This window comes from Wasmannia auropunctata, unplaced genomic scaffold (assembly GCF_000956235.1).
Source record: "Wasmannia auropunctata unplaced genomic scaffold, wasmannia.A_1.0 LD336057.1, whole genome shotgun sequence".
In the NCBI taxonomy this organism is placed as follows: domain Eukaryota; kingdom Metazoa; phylum Arthropoda; class Insecta; order Hymenoptera; family Formicidae; genus Wasmannia; species Wasmannia auropunctata.
Genome location: NW_012026833.1, coordinates 194,410 through 202,781, shown reverse-complemented (window position 1 = coordinate 202,781; position 8,372 = coordinate 194,410). Strand labels below are relative to the sequence as shown.

Sequence of the window (8,372 nt, the reverse complement as noted above, 5' to 3'; positions counted from 1 at the left end):
TGTGCTCTTCCGATCTCTTCATCGGATTCTATTAACATTAAAAATAATAATTATTACTCTTATAAATGACGTTAATAACTGATCAGAGATTACATTAACTGATATAATATTTCAAAATTAAATATTCTGAACCAGGACAGTAACCCGCGCAACGCTAAGAATTCAGATAAAGTAGTAATCGATAAAATAACATTATGATCCTTATTTTACGGACAATGTTGATGCAAATATTACTGATTTTAAAAAATTACAATCATAACAAAATTCCCAATTATTCAGGATTTGTTCAATTATTCTTTCATTAAAATCTTTGAATAATTGAGCTAATAAATCTGATTACAATTGTAATTTTTCAAAACCTTTGATAAAGAAATAATTAACCGAATGATAAAGAAATAATTGAAACAATCTTATTTTATCTAAACGATCTGCAAACAACACCTTGAGTAATATTTTTTATGAAATCTCACTCACTCTCTGAATACTTGTAAGTGTGCGTGATGTCTTCTCTTGCCCATCTGCCAACCGCTTTTGTGCTTATCAACTGACCAATGCTGCGTCATCATCGTCATTGCAATCAATCTTAATAACCGCTACAATACAAATATAATTCGTCATATACTTACCCGTACATATCCTTGCAAATTAACTTTAACGGCTGCGTCGGTCCGTTGTAACGCCAGTAGACTTTATCGGCGTTTACCTCGGCGAAGACGAACGCATTGTCGTAGGGACGCAGGACTTCCCCTTTCTTTATGGCGGCCACCGATGCCGGTCCGCAACGATACGCGCCCTCGCTCAGTTCCTGAGGAGTCGCATCGATGACCTGCCATCCCGAAGAATCCCGCGATAGATCCAATCGCTTCATCCACACTTCATTCCAAACGTGGAAATTCCTGCCACGACGAAAATCGATTATTCTATTATCTACTGCCATTTAATATTTCCTAATTTTCATCAAGAATCACCAATTTAATCGAAAAAGTATCGCTGATTATTCCGAACAATAAGATATTAATCACTTTGTGTGCATTTCACACTTCTATTATTTTTTATTTTTGTTATATTTAATCGTGACTTGCAAGGAAAAGCTAAATGTTATCCGCGTTGAAATTACCATACGGAATCGCTGAGCTCCTCCATGATCTTGCCTTCCTCATTCACGAAGTAGTCCACGGTCAGGCTGTTCTGAGTATCGTGTGCGCTCGAATAATTGGTCACCACTGAACATGGTATACCCAACGTACGACAAATCGTCGCCAGCACGCCGGCGAAAACCCAGCATTGCCCGTACTTGACCGGTTTCTTTGTCTTGTAATATTGCTGGAGTATTTGTTGTGAGCCTATCCACCTCGTAGGTGGTGTTCCGTCCGCGTAGTCGTCAGACCAATTTTCCAGCATTACCCCGTTGTCGTTGGAAGAATTCACCTAGAAAAACAATCCCATTTATCAATCCAAAAATTCCAAAACTTCGCTTGTACTAGAAATAAAAGTACTTTAAATATCATTTCTTTCAAAATAGAGTTTAATTTTACTCGAAGTTTTACTAGGAAAATTTTTTTCCTCTAAATGGCTTACCGCGGCGAGCAGACAGCGCGTTATGATAACCGGATCGTTCCTGTCGGAAACGCAGACTTTGCCAACGTGGTTTATTAGGTGCAGGGCGCAGTCCAGGATGTCCCGTTCGAATTGCGCGTATCTCCAAATGGTGGGTCGCAAACGATTGTGAGTGCCGCGCCAGATTAAACCTTCCTCCGTCAATACGTATTCTTGACAATTGTTCTCTCCGTTCATGTACACCACATCGTCTGAAAAGGGAACACATTCTGCAAAACTTGAATCGAATATTAGCAGTTACTTTCGCTACCGGCATGTGATTACAGACTGAGGTGCTTTATTGTTTTTGGTAGTATATTATCGTGTATAGTAATTATAAAATATACGATATATATTTTTATTGATGTACACATAAATATAATAGATAGACTGATGCATGTTAAATAATGTGTCACACAGATATGACGTTGGGTTTTCATGAGAATTAATGCGTCCTATAGTACATGTATATGATGCGTGACAGCGAGTGTTTTAAAATAATCTCAACACGTTTAAAACCGAGAATATCTAATTGAAAAATATTCATTATTATCTATATAAAATATAAAAGCAACAATGTAAAAGTTCGTTAAATTATGTCATCAATGCTTTGTTGGAAACAGAGAATTAGAATATCTACAAAACACATACCTTTGCACCACGGATTGCATATCAAATAAAACTCCAACCTGTAATTGCTACTTTCGGATACCTTAATATTCATCTTCCATTTGCCTATAATCGCGTTTGCCAACGTCACAACCTGAAAATGACGGACTTTGTTAACAAAATCTTTTTTCATTTTAATTCTTCCCTCGCTTCGCATACGCGTATGCTCGATGTTTCTAAATTAATTAAGATGATTTTCAATGAATTTAATCTTCACTAAGGGCGATTCCAACTTTTGACTTTAGAGACAGACTTTTTATCTTTGAAGTATAGCTCTGAATGATATTAGTGGCATGATCTAAAGATAATTTGATGTTCTATTATATATAGACAGAGAGGCGCTGCAGTTGAAAAGATTCATCAGTCCTGTTTGGCAGCCGTTAGAAGTTAAAGCTATTAAAATCTTAAGGTGTATGTGTGTGTGAATATACATTGACATGCTAGCTGTATTGAAAAAAATGTTTGTGACTACTATGTGTCACATTTCAATTTATTTTAATTATAAATAAATTTTCCAAAAAAAAGCAGAGAAAAAATTGAGTTTATTATAAAATAATTTTCTTCAATTTAAAATAGTAGTAAAATTTAAAAAAATTTAAGTTAATCTGATCTCCCCACTTTACTTTTATACATATACATTATATATATGCATATATATAATCATCAATAGGGTCATAAATATAAATATAATCAGTAGGGTCATAATGAGGGTGAAGAATCAGAATAAATTCATATTTTTTACTGTCACTTTTAAAGAAATTTTTTGGATTCGTTTTAGAAAAAACAGACTCAATTTTTCTATATAAATGCACTACCTTTCCTATCTAAAAATTGCCATTTTTCAATATGCAAAATAAATGTTTTTAAATGTTCACTAGAAAACTATTTTTTTTTATTAAAGTAGAACATTTCGAGGGTATTATCCTAAAGTTTCAGCAAAAAAATTAAAAAATATAAAAATTATGATTTTTTTCAACATATCATTTCAATTCTAAATTTTTCATAATTGAAATATATTCCACATATAACCAGAAATGTATTCTACAATGTTCAAACTCTATTCCAAAATTTTTGTGACTCAATTAAATTGTTAGTTTTTAAAAGGCAACTGTTTAAAATTGATCTTGGTCAAACTGATCCAGAGTGGCCACTTGATGAAGAAAGAGATGACAATCAAAGATTAATACTACAATTCGCGAGATATCCACAATTCAATATGCAAATTCGGTTAATTTAATAATATCTAAACTTCAGAGAAAAACTTTAATACTAACATAATTAAATCAATATAAAACTGTTTTATATTAATATTATAATAATATTATTATTGATAAATTTGTCAAACGTAATAAATTTAATAGAAATTAAATTCTCAATAATGACAAATCACGCTAGATTTCGCATTTCAACAATGTTGCTCTACTCACCTTTACTTTTACGGAATTTATTCCTGTGACATTTATGATGGTCTGCCAGGTGTCTTCGGAAATCTGTCCCAGTGGGTGCAGAGCGGTTGTCATTGTCCCATGTCCACGTTGCGGCCTCTCGATGCCATCCAGCGTGAAGACGATAGAAACATTGTCAATGGAAGAATTATAGTCTCGCGAAAGATAAAGGTTTAAATAAAATCCCTGACCACGTCTAACGACAAGTCTTGCTCTGTCATCCTGACGGGTCATCAGCTCGTATCTGGACGTCCGATGATTCTTGCCATTTTCCTTGATGCAGAAATCTACATCGTGAATCTCCAATACTGGCCGAATGCCGTTTTCCCCTGCGAATGACAGCGTTCTTAAGAATTACGAACTATCTTAGGTATATAAAAGGATAAGAAAATTACTAATAGCTAATAGCTGGAAATTATAAATTCTAATTTGATAAAGACAATAACACATTAGACAGTAATTAAATAACAAACATTTATAAAATATCTTAGAATAAAATTGCGTAATCATTGATAACCGAAGCCTCTTTACTGATTGAATTATTGAGAAATGCGAATTTCTATGAAAAGAAGTAATATTTACACATATAATAATGAAAAACGGGATTCTGCCAAACCAGTTCAAATTCAAAGTCGTGCAAGGTTTTTCGATCTCGAAAAAAATTTAAACACATCTAGTCGTTTCTAGACCTAGCAGAATATTATTATAAATAATTAAAACCATCTCAGAAGATTCTTCTCTTGATTTGATTGAATTATATTTATTGGTGTAAGTATTTTTGTCACTCAAGACTAAAAATCTTTTAAAAAGACTATTCTTGCTTATATATAAAAATGTTTATCTTGATTTAAAATGTGGAAAATTTTTTGCCGGGAAATTGTTCAGAAAACACCAATTAATTGTAATCTTCTTTGCGCTCGAGAATAGAATTCACAAAAACTAACCGGAAAGCATTATAACTGCACAGAAGACGAACTGCACGAGATGACTGACGACGAGAGACTGAAGAAACGAAATTATTGATAGAAATTTAAACCCAATAATTTAAACTGATAATGAGTGTGCCGAAGTGCGAAGCGAATAATATATACGAAGGGGGAGTAATTGTCCTTCCGAGAAAATAAAATATGAGACAAAAAGAAACTGTATCCCTTATTAAAAAGTTTACGAACAGTTTACAAAAAGTTCTAAACAGTTGATAGAAGATTGAAGATAACCGAAGCATAAAGTACCGACATCCGCTTTCAGATGGATCATGTTTCTGTGCGGATATAGATTAGTTAGCATGAAAAAGATAAATAGATAAGTGTTATAATTACATTTTTATAAACAGAGTCTTCTTCTTGGCTCATTGTAAACTAATGTGAACAAATTTTATATTTCATGTAATAACTATTCGTGAAAACACGTGCGTTAATTACGTGTGTTTATATCCTAAAATTACTAGAATATAATAAATTTCGAGAGATTTCATCAAATCAGTGATATATAAGCGTTAATCGAAGTTACTCTATGCGTGGTTGGCGAATAAAGTACGAAATTATTTGCAATTCTGTTTATTAATTAAACATTACGACGCTGCTCAATTTGGAACCAATCCAGAATTTTGTACACACGACGTTCCATTAGTGAACGAAAAATTGATGACTTTATTTCAATACCGTACGATACAATAAAGTCAAGTTAATTGTTAATTAAAGCGCGTCGGAACATTCAAAAATTTGTAATTGAAATTCAATACAATTCATTGTATTGTACACGTGCCGTATTATAAATCTTGTACGAAATGTACGATATTATTAATAAACGATATGCTATAATACAGCTTTCTGTAACTTGAATCCATCGACACGTGTATCATTCCGCATCCTCAATACAAAAACGATGTCGAAATTGCGTTTAAATCGATGAGAACTTTAAAGCTCGTGTTAGACAGATATGCATTATAGATGCGAATTAGATTTGAATTGCAAATAACAAATTATTGTGATCAGCCAATTCGATTGAAGTGGTTCGAAATTGCGAAGATCGCAGAATATGTATGATTCTCTATTTTTGCGAATCGCAATACGCAATTCGGATCTGATCGGCGTTCCAAATGCGATAATGTTATACAAGCTTAAAGCGCGTTAGTATTGTACAGTCGTGGACAGATCGATTGCGACACTTTTTTTAATAGGCTTCTAATACAGATTTAATTTACATAATGTATATTTTATAGGTAACTAATATTTTGCAAATGCGAACCACGATGTATTATCTTTAGTCTAGAGACAGTATAACACCAATCGTGGTTCACATTTGCAAAATATTAATGCGTTTTGAAACCTATAAAAAAAAAATGTCGCAACCGATCTGTCCATGATTGTACAGGCTTAAAGCCCGTTAGTGTTATACAGGCTTAAAGCACGACGCGCGAATATACTGGAATCCGAGTTGAAGAAATAACTATATCAACGCGTGAATAACACGAGACGCTAATACAAATAAACTCCAGTTCTATCATTTCGTATATATTTTTCTATTATTTTTTTTATTCTTAATTTATTCGTCAAGCGAAATTGCGTGGAATATGTGCAATTTAGGCTCGACATCCGTCGACTCGGTACACTCGCTCAAATTTTTAATCGCGAAGATTAATTGGACAGATCGCGAATTATCCGAAGGGATTATACGCGTTTCGCGATGTGATAACGCGCCGTTGCCTACTCGATCGAGCCTGCGAATGATAAATATCGCGATGTGATAACACGGCGCGATCTTGTGTAAACAGAGCGCGTCATGCGTCGCAATAACAGACAGTAAGGCTGATATTCATAATCGATTCCTATATTTAAAATTAACTTAATTATTAGCGTTTTCGGACTAAGTGGGTTTGATCGCTCCGAAAGCGATTAATAACGTCACATGCTCTCCTTGTCCAATCAGAAATGTAAAATAGAGCATGTGAGGTAATTAATCGCCCTCGGTGCGATCAAATTCACTCCATCCAAAAACGCTGTATAAATCTTAAGAAGTCATAAGCCAATTATAGTTAAATATAAAAACGGATGAATTAAGGCCTCAAATTTGATTTGCACTATGTGCAAATCAAATTGAAATACTCAAAATATTCTACAACTTTTACAAATTAAATGACGCCGATTATTCTGCACCTTTTATGTCCGAATTAATTTTGATGAATAGATTTTTACCGTATTTTAACAACCATTTATAATACAGAATTTATAAATTTGATAAAAAAATATTCGGATATATACATTAAGTTGTTAATATTATCATTTATATGCAAGCAAATTTTTACGTCTTATGAGATTGGATACATGAACGAGCAACGCGTCGGACGCAAGATTGCTGAATTTACTGAAAGAACTCGCTGACGATGAGGAGAAAAGAAAAACGTGCAGCGAGTTAGGTGGATCGCTGCAACTGAGAAGGGTTGTTTCTAGGAGCAATTTGTAACGATATGCGCCCCGGGAAACCGCATCGTCCCGATAGGTGGTGAAGGTGGAGATATCTCGAGGTAGCCGTCGAGAACTTCTAGACCGAAGCCAAGACTCTTGACTTCAGAACTATCTCTAAGGAGCGGGTCTCGTCTAGTTGCCGGAACGGTCGGACGGCTTGTAGACGATAGGTTCCTTGGCGCTTTTTGCCCGGCTTTTTATACCCCCGGATTGCCGGTCCTGGCGCGGTAGTGGGGGAGACTTATAGCGCAGCGCTTCTGCGCTACGTCTCCCGCATTATTGTTTAAACGTATAACGTTTAAACCGTCTATTTACATGATTATAACGGGCGCGTTCGCGCCGTTTCGTCGCCCGACTGTTGTTCGGTCGCGCGGCATCGGCTGTTTGTCGCCGGGACGATGCGGTTTCCCGGGGCGCATCGTTACATCATCCCTCCCCCCTTTCAAAGTGCCTGAATTTTGAGGCATTTACAATGGTCTTTTGCGGATGCGGCGGACCGTCCCATTCCCGTTAAAACGAATGTGCCAGCGGTTTCCCCTGGAACGGCATTTCCACTCCCGCGTGACATGAACAGAAAAATGCGGGATTTTGACGATGTGTCCCGGCTCGACCTCGACCGGAATCGGCGGTGGCGGCAATGGCCCCATGACCCGGGCCGGTTCCAAGCTTGGGAGCGAGGGTGCCGGTGCCCGGGCTTCTGGCTGCCGTTGGCGTGGTGAAGCCCGAGGGGGGTTTGTAAGCCACTCGAGCTTCAATCGCCGCTGCCGGTCCGAGGGCTGCACCACGTTTCCGTGGATGCATCCCACGGTCGGCACGCTTTTGTGGCCTGGCTGCGGATCCGGTGTCGATGCCGCGGCGGGTTTCGCTGGTGACATCGGTAAGACGTCCGCTCGCGTTCCCTCTTCGAGCACACGGTTCCAGATCTCATCCATTTCTGGGTGAGTCGGATCCTCCGCGCCGTATAGGATTTTGTAGATCGCCTCGAGAATATCGTGCTCCATTGCGTACAACAGTCGGTCGCGAAGTGTCGGTTTTCGCTGGCATATCGCGGGATAGCGTACGGTTGGCGGGGGGGGGGCTCTGCGTCGGCGTCACTTCCTGTTGTTGTTTTTTATTCCTCGTCGGTCTCCGTTTCGCCGGTCGGTGGTGGCTCCTCGGCGCTCGTGTTTTCCTCGACTTGCTTCTCCGGCGCGGCTTT

The 8,372-nt window shown here is 37.2% G+C and overlaps 1 pseudogene; it reads right to left on the bottom strand.

Moving 5' to 3' along the window:
* The window catches only part of LOC105450679, a 6,000-nt pseudogene extending 1,292 nt beyond the window's left edge, over positions 1–4,708 (bottom strand).
* Between the last annotated feature and the right edge of the window lie 3,664 nt (positions 4,709–8,372).